The sequence below is a fragment of the Aythya ferina genome (assembly GCF_964211825.1).
Source record: "Aythya ferina genome assembly, chromosome: 1".
Taxonomy (NCBI): Eukaryota; Metazoa; Chordata; class Aves; order Anseriformes; family Anatidae; genus Aythya; species Aythya ferina.
The window spans coordinates 16,566,382-16,579,049 of NC_140296.1; the positions used below are offsets into that span (position 1 = coordinate 16,566,382).

The 12,668-nt window shown below is 48.2% G+C and overlaps 1 pseudogene across 1 annotated transcript; it reads left to right on the forward strand.

The window, feature by feature from the left end:
• Window positions 1–2,971: 2,971 nt before the first annotated feature.
• Window positions 2,972–12,403, forward strand: LOC311437480 (very low-density lipoprotein receptor pseudogene; annotated as a pseudogene). Its single transcript has one exon. The product of its transcript is annotated as a very low-density lipoprotein receptor pseudogene (transcript).
• The last annotated feature ends 265 nt before the right edge of the window (window positions 12,404–12,668 follow it).

Consider the following 12,668-nt stretch of genomic DNA (forward strand, 5'->3'; position numbering starts at 1 on the left):
GCCAAATGCTCCGAGTCCTCGGCCCTTATTGACCATCGGTGGTAGAGATGCCGCAAGGTGTGGCAACGGAATTAATTGAGCTTTGTATCCTGCGGCACATGCATTGGAGGAAACATTGCAGAAACCATAATCTGTATTTCCCCAAAATAGTCTTTATCTATAAGTCCAACCAATATTTGTAATCCATTCAAGGTAGCAGACGATCTTCCGATCAATAAAGCTCCCACAGGATCACCATTGACAATAACTGGTCCCATAACTCCTGTCCTTACCCTGGTGGGTTTAGAGTCCAATAGCGTTACATCTACTGCTGTTGCCAAGTCCAAGCCGAGGCTCCCTCTGGTGGCTGGTCGGAGGTAAAGGGATTCTTTGCAGATATTGGTGACAGTGCCATTCCGGCCGCTGTCGTAAATGCCGCTTTTTGTGTCGTCGCGGGGCGGTCCTTCCCGCTCCTCCAGCCGTTTCCCGACGCACCATGTCGACAGGTTGCTGTGTTATGCGTATTGGATTGGCAGTTCTGATACCACACTGATTTCGTTTTGCACTCTTGTCTCATATGTCCTGTGATCCCACAGCGAAAACAACGCGGTCGCGGTGAAGACCCTCGGCCAGTAGGACGGCCTCCGGGCGTTTGCAAAGGAGCAAGGGCAGCGAGTACTTGATTCTGCGTACTTGATTCTGCGATTGCTGTGCAGTCTCTCTTAATACCTGTGCCTGTTCTTTCATTCTATTCCCTAGTTGTTTTATTGCTTCTACCAACATAGCCTGCGGACCCACGGGTACCTGAGCCATCCTTTCTAAACCCTCCTCAATTGTCCAAGTTCCCGGTAATGTAGCTAATATACTACGAGTTGAAGGGTTGCAGTTTTGAATTGCACACTGCTTTAGAATAGTGCCCTTTAGATAATCAGGTACTCCAGCCGCTTGTATTGCGTTTGCTACTTGATCAATAAACAACCCAAATGGTTCCTCCCTTCCTTGCTTGATGCCCATATAGGATGGTATCCCCCCTGGCTCTCTAATTTGGTCCAAGGCTCTCCGAGCCAATCTCATTGATTCTTTAGCTTTGTCTGGACCCAGCAACGCTTGTGCCTCTAATCTATAATATGGTCCAAGTCCCATCAATTCCTCCAACGTGACACCATGCAACGGATCTCCAGGTGCCCTTATCGCAGCTACTGCCTCTTGACAAACACTTTGCCAATGCACATTAAAAAGAAGCTGTTGATGTTGTGTTAGGATCAGCTTCATTATACTACGTGTGTCCCCGGGGAGCAATATATTAGTTCCCCAAATATAATCTAACATTTGCCGAGTAGGTTCCCCCTTTAAACCAGAATCATTTACGGTAGATCGTAATTGAGTTAATAGTTTCTAGTCTAAATTTGTCATATTAACGGTCACATTCCCCTGTGCATCTGGTGGCGATTATACTACCGGAAAAGCTTGTGTTAACTGTGTTGCCGTTTCATAATTCCCTTCACGCAGTGCCTCATTTGCTATTTGCCTCCATAGACCTTCTCTTCCCTGCGCCCCCGTTGTGAAGGGATTTGTATTTGATAGAAATGGGTTAGCACTGGTCCTTCCACTTGCTCCTTCCTCACTTTCTATTGGAGCGGTTAGAGCTGCTGGTAGTGGAAGCTCCTCCTCTGCTACAGAGGACATTGTCACAGGCACCTCCGAATTTCCCGAGACCCCCTGTGTAATAGTAAAAGTTCTAACGGAAGGTGGCAACGGGCAATCTGTTCCTTCCATATTTATTTGTTGTGGATTAACATTATTAACCCTTCCGGGTGGTCCTAACCGCTCTGTTGCAGCAGCGGCAACTCTTTGTTCAGTTTTATGTATGGCTAATGCATTAGTCACTGCTCTCCATGGCTTCATCAATTTTTTAGCAGCCTTATTTTCATTAATAACATCATCAAACAATTTATCTCCAAATTTACGCCACTCTGCTTGCTCAAATACTGTATCAGGATTTGTAAAACAACCCTTAGCTACCCCATATGCTAATAACCCTGGCAAATCTTTTTTACAATCTATATCTAAAATGCTCCGCTTTTCTAAAAAGCATTTGAGCAAATCATACGCCGCTTGTCTCTCCATACCTTTATATACGTCGGTTGCAGCCTTTGCAAAGACCTCGGCGGCGCTTCTCCAGCGGGACCCTTTATAGGCTCATCCCGGGTGCGGGGACTCCCTTCCACCTTCCGAGCTGCGGGTGCGGGGGCTCCAAGTTTTCGTCCCTTTCACCTTTCAGACCTCGTCAACGCGTGACCGGCAGGATCCTCTCCCAGGTGCGGGGACTCCACGTCCCTTTCACCTTCCCGATGTGGGTGTGGGGATTCTTGTCCCTTCCACCTCCTGGGCTGCGTTGCAGGACCGGTTCCTCCCTCATTCCATCTAACTGTGGCCCAGGATCACTGCCAGCAGTGTCCAAATCCCGTTCAGATCGGTCCCTGTTTGGGCGCCAATTGTTGTCGACAGAAGGAAGACACAGACGCTCAATATGAGTGAACAGTGAACTTCAACTTTAATGGATAGCTCAGTCGCCTTTTATCTAGTTCGAACATAATCAACTCATACATATTGCAAAAACTAAGCTCAGGATTGGCTAACACTTCCCGGTCTTTTCAGTTAGTTCCTCCTTCTTTTAGCTACCGTCCCGCCTTAGGGACTTTCCCAATCACACAAGGGCATCGTGTCCTTGAGCCTGATTGGCTCTCAGCCAGCTGCGTACGTGCCCAGACTCTCATGAGTTGAGTACGGTACTTCGCTAGCCCATTGCCTCCTAACTGCTCAACATCCACATGTCCTATTTCACTTAACCATTCCTCCACACTCTTTCCTAACTAGCAGTCATGTGTCTCATCCATTTGTGGTGAACGGTCAGTGGCAAAAAGAATAGGGGGAGAGTAAGGGGCGACAAAGACAGAAACGGTACCAGGAGGATGCCACTGACACTAACAGCATGGGTAATAGGATTAGTATAAGTGACACAGGTGACGGTGCGGGGCGGTGGCAGGCGCTGCCGCACTACGGGGTGCTCTGCCTGCTGCTTGCCCTCGCCTGCCTGTGCACTGCTGCCGATGGTGCTAGAGCAAAATGTGAAGAATCCCAGTTCCTGTGTAGTAATGGACGCTGTATTCCTTTACTCCGGAAATGTGATGGTGATGAAGACTGCTCAGATGGCAGTGATGAGAGTGCTTGTGTGAAGAAGACGTGTGCTGAATCTGACTTTGTGTGCAACAGTGGTCAGTGTGTGCCAAACAGATGGCAGTGTGATGGGGATCCGGACTGTGAAAATGGGTCTGACAAGAGTGCTGAGCTGTGTCATATGAGAACATGCCGGGTAAATGAAATCAGCTGTGGTCCTCAGTCAACCCAGTGTATCCCAGTGTCGTGGAAATGTGATGGTGAAAAAGACTGTGACAGTGGAGAAGATGAAGAGAATTGTGGCATTGTGACTTGTAGTGCAGCAGAATTCACATGCAGTAGTGGGCAATGTATTTCCAAAAGCTTTGTCTGCAATGGTCAAGGTGACTGCTCCGACCACTCGGATGAATCTTTGGAGCAGTGTGGCCGCCAGCCTGCACCTCCGGTGAAGTGTTCTATGAGTGAGGTGCAGTGCGGCTCAGGTGAATGTATCTACAAGAAGTGGTGATGTGACAGAGATCCTGATTGCAAGGATGGAAGTGATGAAATTAACTTCCCTTCTCAGACCTGCAGGCCAGACCAGTTCAGATGTGAAGATGGGAACTGTGTCCATGGGAGTAGGCAGTGCAATGGTGTGAGAGACTCTCTGGATGGCACTGATGAAGCAAACTGTAACAATATTATTCAGTGCTCTGGACCTGGCAAATTCAAGTGCAGTAGTGGAGAATGCATAGATATCAATAGCGTGTGTAACCAGCAGAGAGACTGCAAGGACTGGAGTGATGAGCCCCTGAAGGAATGCAACATAAATGTGTTTGATGAACAACGGTGGATGCTCCCACATCTGCAGAGATTTCATTACTGGCTATGGATGTGACTGTCCAGCTGGGTTTGAGCTTGTAGACAAGAGAACCTGTGGAGATACTGATGAATGCCAAAACCCTGGTGTCTGTAGTCAAATCTGTATCAACCTGAAAGATGGCTACAAATGTGAATGTAGCCGTGGCTATTAGATGGATCCTGCTACAGGAACATGGAAAGGGCCATACGGGTACAGAAATACAAATAACACCTGTGATTACAATGACACTGCTGAGCAGGGTTTAGGGGTTTATGGCACGGAGACAAGAGGTAACAACTATAGTGTTTGGAACAATTGTACAGCTTTGGCCTTACCTCCTGATGTTTTTCTGATTTGTGGGGATAGGGCCTGGCAAGGCATCCCTGCAAATGCTATTGGATGTCCATGTTACTTAGATAAACTCATTATATTTGGTCCTAGCTTGTCACAGTTGCGTGAGATTGCTGGACATAAATGGGCATTGCTTGTACCGGATTGCAGTGATAATGTTGAATTGTTTGGTGTTGCAGCTAGAGTGGCATTGGCAATTGCCAATTGCAAAAAAAAACTCTACTGGTGTCTGTCGTGCTTTCGGCTGTACTTCCTGCAACAGTTGCATATCATGGAGCGTTTTGATGTCCCAACGGATTTTTATCTGGGGGGGAGGGGTTATGTAAGAACTTGTGATCCCCACTCCCAAAAAGCTTACACATGGCCCTTTTTTAATTTTTGTGCTCGCGATTTCAAACCTGTTTGTTTTTAGAGTTTCTGAGACTGTTGACACTAGCTGGTCCACTTGACTTCCTGATGGCGCAGCGATCAGGATATCGTCCATGTATTGGATGATAGTCGCGGTCGAGTCACTGCGCCGAACTGGCGCCAGCACCCGATCTACCATGATCTGGCAGATAGTAGGTGAGTTGATCATTCGTTGAGGCAGCACTTTCCACTGGAAGCGTAAGTTGGGGCATTGGCTGTTTGGAAACACGACAGAGAAAGCAAACCGCTCCTTGTCTTCTTCATGTAGAGGTATCGAGAAAAAACAGTCCTTAATATCAAGGATGGCACAAGGTTGCCCTTCCGGTATCATAGAGTTCATAGGCAACAACGTTTGGACAGGACCCATTGGTTGAATTATCTTGATTACTTCACACAGGTCATGGAGGAGGCGAAACCCTTCACCGGTTTGCTTGGGTATTACAAAAACTGGAGTGTTCCATTGGCTAGTAGAAGGCTCTGTATGACCTCGTTGTAGTTCGCGGTCGACTAGCTCGAGAAGAGCATCCATTCGAGGCTTCGACAGGGGCCACTGCTCGACCCACACTGGGTCGGACGATTTCCATGTCAGTCTAATCAGTGGAAGTGGGTATGCGGCAGTGGCCCTTACGGTGAATTTCTCACCCTGGCTTTTAATAGGGCTAAAGTGTTCCTTCCCAACAGGGGAGGGACTCCTGACATGACATATGGGAAGAGAGTAATGGTTTTCTCCGGTCCCTTTTCAGTATGGAGCGTGATTGCAACCAATTGAGTGCTCTTCCGAGCTTGGGTTAATCCCCCAGCTCCACCCACCATGGGGGCGTCTTCCAATTTCCAAGTCGGAGGCCAGTTCGTCTCAGGGATAACTGGAATGTCTGCTCCAGTATCAATCAAAAAGGGGACACTAACGGTGGTGTCATTTAAGGTATCATAAAGGGAACAGATCCCCCACACCACTGGCGGGTTATCACACTTTACTGCCAGGGCCACCCTGGGGTCTCGCCCCCAGAGGGTGGTCCTTGCTGTCCCTGAGATAAGGACAGGTTCGGCTGGACCGTCGTTTGAGCCATAAAATTGGTCGCCTCTTGAGGGGGCAGTGGGTTCGGGGGCACTGGGTTCAGGAGCACCGCGCCCCATCCGAGGTTGGCATAGTTGGGCCGCCTCATGTCCCAAGTGGGAGAGGGCTGTGCGCGGCCCAATTGGCCTCTCTCCCTCCCATTTCCCTGGGTTTTAGATCTGCATTCCTTGACGAAGTGCCCTTTCTTTCCACAGGCCCAACACGGTACTCTGGGTCAGTTTTGGTGTGGGGGGAGCGCTGTTGGCAGACCCCCCAACTGAGGGTAATTTGCCGTGACGTGGCCTGCCTGGCCACATTTAAAACATGCCATCACGTTAGCTATTGTGGTGCGAACAGCTACCTGGATCGGGGTTAGGTGCTCTTCTTTCGCAACATGTTTAATCATGTCCGCGATGCTAGACCCTGCCGGCAGTGATCGCAAGATTTCTTTGGTTGCCGAATTACACTGCTGGCGTAGGCATTCTGCTACGACTGGGCCTTTTGCCTCCACGGGCAGTGGCAAAGAGTCGACCGCTGCCTGGAGACGATCTTCAAATTGCGTAAAGCTCTCACTTTCACTTTGTTTTATTGTTGACCATGGCGATGGTTTGGCAATAACTCTAGAGGCTGTACGAATAGCTTCTCTGGCCGCACGAGTAGGTGCCATAACTTCATGGGCCCCCAGGCCCTGGGCTCGCGCCTGGGGGGTGATCATTGTTGGGTCCATACCCATTAGCCGCTGCAGGCTAGAGCCACGTAGCAGGTGATCCACGTGTTACTTGGGCCAGTTGTCTTGTACAGTTGTCCTCCCATTCTTGTTTAAAAACAATCATCCCTGCCCCGTCAAAGATCAGTCTACAAGTTTGTTTTATATCAAATGGGAGCGTGTCGTCTCCCCCAAAAACACCATCTATGAGGGTGGAGACCATTGCAGAATTAAGCCCTTTATCCGCGATGACTTTAACAATCGCTTGTACATCCTTAGGGTTTATTGGTGAGTGGACCCTCTGTCCCCCATCCGTCACCCGGACCGGGAACGCTAGCGTGGCCAATGGGGCCCAGTCAGCGCATGCAATCTTAATTTTCCTCCAATCCGTGAGAGGAATTTCTCCCCCTCGCAGTGCAGCTTTATTTTGGATGGGGATATTTTTGCTTTTGACTCTATCTGTCCCCATTTCCTCCTCCTCATCCGAATTTGAATCAGTATCTGATCCGAAGTCAGAACTCAACTGACTAGTTACTTCGGGTTCCAGTACCTTTTTGTCGGGTTCTGGCCCTGCCCACCACCCTTGCGGGCGGGCCGTTCTCTCCCTCGTGGCTCGCCCCGCCTTCTGCTCGGCAAGGTGTTTGCCCTACAAAGGCATTTTTTCAGATGGACGTTCTGACTGGCTCTCTGCCCCTCGCTCGCGCTTCTACCTCCTTCCCGGTTGCCCCCACAACTCCTCTCTTTGTCGTTCTCCTCTGCCTCCCGCCTGCGCGCGCCAGCCAGATCCAGCACCTCCTCCCCGCTCCCGCCAGAGGCATCTTCGCCCCGCCCTTCGCCTTCTGTGCGCCATCTTGGGGCACATATGGCGGTGGTCTCGCCCAGAATTCCTCAGACCCTGGTTTCCCAGTGGCGCCCCTGGCTTCATCAGATAACCCACCCCATTGCTTATGTAATTGTGATACGACCTTCACAGGGGCTTCCATCTTCCATGTTGGTCCGGGAGCATCCTACCCACCGGGCTGGTCCTGCCACTCCGGCCGCCATTCACCTGAATCCAGGAGATGATTCCTGGGTTTCGGCACCACTTGTTGCCTTCAGGTGGCAGTGGCGACCTGGTTCAGGAACGGCACGGCGACCAACCCCAGGCCGCTCAGGCCATCAGCTCACAGACACCAATGTGGTGGATGGCAAATGGCGTTTATTGCCAAGTTACACGGTGTTATATAGCTTGGGTTTACAACGTCACTTCCATCTGCTTACATCATAAATTACATGCTATTGCCTATCAAGGGAGGGGCTCTATCTTTCCGTACAGCATGATATGTCCCGGCCGCCAGACCCTAACTACCTACACATGGGTCTGCTTCTCTCAGCTTGAGCTTCTTCGCAGCTCCAGTGCGCCTATTTCCATCGACTTTCTGTACGAGCTTCTCTGAGCGGTTTGCTGAATCTGGCTGAACCTATCTTCATGAGGCGATCAATGTGCCTGTTCCCATCCTGGTCTCCATTCTGCCAGCCTGTTCCTCTTCACTCCTTTTTCCTGCTTCTTTATTGATGACGTAACTTCATCGTAACTTCATTGTGTTGCCTTTTTTAGCTTGAGGGTAGGCTCCCCTCTTATACCCTTCTCTCCACAGCAGTTCTTTTCAAAACAACTTTTCATTGGTCAAACAGCTTTGAATATAACAACAGCAAGGACCCAGAAACTTCCATGCCTTAATGGCTGGAGAACAAGAAACTGAATACTGCATGGAGTCTCCTGAATCACCCTTCTTTGTTCCCTCTAAACTCTTTTACATTCCTGATGGCCTCATCATTAAGAGTCTGATGTTATTATCAACCACGGGGCTCGCCCACCCCATGGCCACACTCCCAAATCTCACCCTTCTTTATTAATATCAACCATTTTCTTAACATGAATTACCACTCCATATATAACATACCCATCAGGTGCTGGCCACCCATTTGGTATTTGGTTACTGTCTGTCCAATTTTTCAGGTTTCCCGGCATGTCTTGAGGACTTCCCCAGGAGGTTCAATTTAATATTGTCTTATTCCATTCATACCCTCCTTCAAAGACTAAATCCCCTACCAATTGTTTCCCATTCTGGTTTTGCCAGCAGGTTCACCCAATTATGCTTGTTTGTAATACCCATTGTGTCATTCTATTACCCTTTGCCGGTTTCCAAATTTCTGGGTCTGAAATGTTTGCTTCCATTGACTCCCAAGGCCAGCGTTCTCTTTGATTTGTTCCTCCACAGACAAAACAGTTTGTTACATTTAATGCCTTCGCAATATTCTCTGCAAGATTTATAAGCAAGTTTTTAGCAGTGGTTGGAATCTGATATTTAGCTCCCGTTTCAATTTAATGGTAAAATGACTGGAATCATAATCGCTTTGTGGCAGATTCCCTAGCTCTTTTGATAACCCTTATATCTATGATAGCCCCAGAATTCCCCTTTCTTCCAATTGCAATTCCATATTGGGTTGCTTTCCTCTGCTTTAACTCACTCGGATTATGAATAGTATGGTTCACTGGATTACAGTCCCTTGAACTATATTCTTTCTTTATTTCTTCCTTTTTAAGATATGCCTTTAATCCAGTACACAAAGTGGGTTCCTTCTGCCATGTACCCCAACATACACAGCTCCAGTCCTGTGGTGGTTTTACTCAGGTGGGCAGCCGAGCTCCACCACAACCACTCTCTCACTCCCCCTCTCCTCAAAGAGGAGACCTTTTGACCTTGACCTTATTCTGTTTAATAGCAAAGCCAGCTTTCAGGAGAATTTGAATTATTTTCTTCCCTTTCTCAAAAACTTCTTCTGCCGTGTTACCCCATACGATGATATCATCGATGTACTGCAGGTGTTCGGGAGCGTTCCCCTGTTCCAGTGTCGTCTGGATCAGTCCATGGCAAATGGTAGGGCTGTGTTTCCACCCCTGGGGCAGTCGATTCCAAGTATACTTGAAGTATACTGGAGTATACTATATACTATAGTATACTATACGGCATTAGTGTACACTGTGCGCCTGTGTCCACTAAAGCTTTATATTTCTGCGGTTCCGGTGTGCCAGGCCATTGAATCCACACAGTCCAGTAAATCCGGTTGTCCCTCTCCTCTACCTGGCCAGAGGCAGGGTCCCACTAGTCCTGGTTGGAGTATCTATCAATTAATTCTTCCAAATGTGAAGCAGAAGTCTCTTCGTCAGGGTCAGGAGTAATACTAGCCCTTCTACTGCCTCTGGGGGACTGCCCAACAGAAACTGGGGTAGCAATCCTCCTAGGGGACCCCTTTGTTGCTGCTGTATCTTTCCGTAGCTCACGTACCCGAGCAGCTAGAGCTGAGGTTGGTTCACCGTCCCACTTCCTCGTATCTTCCCCATGGTCACGTAAATAAAACCACAAGGTACCCCGCGGTGTGCGGCCCGGATTCTCCCTTGTTTGAGCCGGAGACTGCTGGCGCTTGATGGCTGAAAGATTCTTCTGTCTAGGTGAGGAGGAAGCTATGTGTTCATCTAACTGTTGGGACAGTCTCTCCACAGCTGAAATGCAGGCCCGTACTGGGGCAGAAAGATTTTCGTCATATTTATGAAGCTGATTAGACACGTTGTCCACAGTTGGCCCCATCCCCTCCTCCCAATCCATTGCTGCCAGTGCACTGGTATGTGATGGGGGTGCAGCCCGTACAAACTTCCGCCACATGGACGTTATACACTGGACTTCATCAGGGTCTTTAGGTGTCTGGGCATTGTTTAAATCTCTATAAAGCATCTCCAGCACAGCTAATTCCTGCAGCTGCTGGAGGCCCTTATCCATAGTGGTCCATTTGCTTACTTGGTATACAATATCTTCTTTGTGGGGATGCCTTTCTTTCACAGCTGTTAGGATTCGCCTCCAGAGGCTGAGAACTTGTGCCTCTCTCCCAATTACTCTATCAATGAGCCTTTCTCTAGAGAGGGATCCCAGCTGCTTGGCTTCATTGCCTTCTAGCAGTTGGGTATTGGCCCCAGTATCCCAGCATCGAAGCAGCCAGGTGAGGATGTGCTCACCTGGATGATGACTGAAATCTTTTCGTATTTCTCACAGCTCACTCAAGGATAGAGACCGAGTAGTTTCTGATTCATCTATGATTTCTCCCTGATGTCTCTTCTCCCTGATGTTGCCGTGATGATGCTGCTTTAGAGCTGCCTGCCTTTTCCTCTTCTCCCTTACCCTTAGGAGGAGCTTCTTCCCTTACTAAACAACCTGATCTCTGTTTCCACTGTTTTGTCTTTACTATAGGGGCAACTGATACCATAGATGGCCGGTCCTCTGGGGCGGTCACAGTGTGTGCTGTCTCATCATCAAATTCAGGAACCTCCCTATCCCCTTGAGGGTGCTGGGCAGTGTTAATTGACGTTTGATAAGCGTAAGCCAGACCCTAGCGGAGTGCAGCAAGCTGGTGGAGTTCTCTAGTATTGCCAGGGTCAGGGCATACATCTTTCAAACATTCTACCCGTTTTCTTGGATTTTGCACTTGTTCAGGGGTGAAATTAAGAACCATTGGAGGAGAAAACCGTGATAGATACCTGCCTAAATCCCCACACACACCTTGCCACCCACAACTACTTTGTCTGGGGAGAGGTCCTTGGATAATATTCTTAATAAATTGCTTTACCTTGGGGAAGAAGACAAACACTAGACCTAGTAATAGGAGGATAATATCTGACCAAGGGTATCCAAGATACTCAAAGGCTGCTGTAATTAGCCCACAGGGAGAAAAGTAGAAGGCACCACCCCCGATATTATTCACTGATTGACTGCTAGGGGCAAAAAAGAAGGCGCTGTAATTCTTAATATTTTCAAAAAGATAATCTCCATGAGACCAGGAAGATAACAATGCAGGGCCTGAATACCAAACAAAACTGAAGGCCAGTATGTTACAGCACAACATGATAAAAAATCCAAGCACAGACTTCAACGCTTTCTCTGATTGGATGTGAAGGAAAAAAGAAAACAGAGAGTAGACTACATACAACATAGCCACACAGAAAAATATTACCAGAAAATCAAACATTATGACTACCAGTATGTTAGTTGTAAATACTTCAACCAAAGCTATTGTTATCTCAACCCTCAAGCCCCACGTTGGGCACCAAAAAGGACTGTGGTGATTTTACTCAGGTGGGCAGCCGAGCTCCACTACAACCACTCTCTCACTCCCCCTCTCCTCAAAGAGGAAGGGGGAGAAAATACAACACAGAGAACTCGAGGTTTGAGATGAGAAAGGTTTAATTAAAGGGAAAGGAAATGGGAAGAAAAAAAGAAACAAAAGAAACAATAAGTCCGCGTGGAAGCACAGAGAGAGGGAAGAAAAAATTATTCTCTACTTCCCATCAATGAGCGATGTTCGGCCACATCCTGGGAAGCAGGGCCTCAAAACGCATAGCGGTTGTTCAGAAGGAATTGCCCCCTCCCCCATGAGAGCCCCCCTTTTTATTGCTGAGTGTGACATCAGGTGTTATGGAATATCCCTTTGGTTGGTTTAGGTCAGCTGCCCTGGCAATGGCCCTTCCCCATCACTTGCCCACCCCCAGCCTGCTGGCTCCTGGGGGCTTGGAAGGAGTCCTGATGCTGTGCCAGCACTATGCAGCAATAGACACAACACTGGAGTGATATCAGTGCTGTTCCAGCTACAAGTGCAGAGCACAGCAGGCTGCTGCAGGGAAAAGGTGACTCTAGCTCAGAAAGACCCAACACAAGTCCCTGGGCGCATGCCCACAGATATAATTTTGTTGACTTCTCCGCCTCTACTGATACCTGGAAAACACCATATCAACCGCGTTCTATTTTTTTGGGGCATATATATATTTTTCTTGTTCACTATAATATTTCACCCAACTCATTGTTCCACAGGGTGTGTAATAATCGTCACTAGCAGCATCACAAACATCAAATTTGATTGATAAGGGCTTACTAAGATTTGTGGTGATGCAACTTTTCCCAATTAACCTTCCTCCTTCATTATTAGTTCGTACCTCTATCCACCATCGATAGGGGACCTCTTTGGGATCATAACAGGTTATCTTATTACTTTCATTACATCAAGCATACTCTAGCTTACATAGCATAGGTTTAATTCTTCCCCTTTACAGGCATAGATAGTATGAT